General features: G+C 38.8%; 1 protein-coding gene across 3 annotated transcripts in view; it reads right to left on the reverse strand.

Annotated features, from left to right (window-relative positions):
- The window catches only part of pkn1b (protein kinase N1b), a 53,177-nt gene that overhangs the window by 4,700 nt on the left and 48,155 nt on the right, over nt 1-322 (reverse strand). The window lies entirely within an intron of this gene.

A 322-nucleotide genomic window follows, 5' to 3' on the forward strand; every position in this document is an offset into this window, starting at 1 on the left:
AAAAAAAACACAAATGTGAAAATTACCAATTGAAAAAAATGTAAATGTAATGTTTTTTACTTCTCTAAATCTTCACTTTCAGTCCTCATTTTACTGTTTCAATTCTGATTGTCGATTTTTCGCTGCTGAGCTGGGCCTAATTTTAAATGTGGGCGGGGCTTTGAGCTCATTGGCTTCCTGAAATGCATCCCATGATTCCCCAAGAGGTAATGGTGATGTGATGTTTTTTCTGCCACAGAACATTGTCTGTTTATGTCACCGTCTGCGTCGCCTCACTTTGATCAAACTTAGGGAGAGCAGTATCACTACCGTGCTGTTTTAC

Source organism: Oryzias melastigma, linkage group LG8, assembly GCF_002922805.2.
Source record: "Oryzias melastigma strain HK-1 linkage group LG8, ASM292280v2, whole genome shotgun sequence".
Classification (NCBI taxonomy): domain Eukaryota; kingdom Metazoa; phylum Chordata; class Actinopteri; order Beloniformes; family Adrianichthyidae; genus Oryzias; species Oryzias melastigma.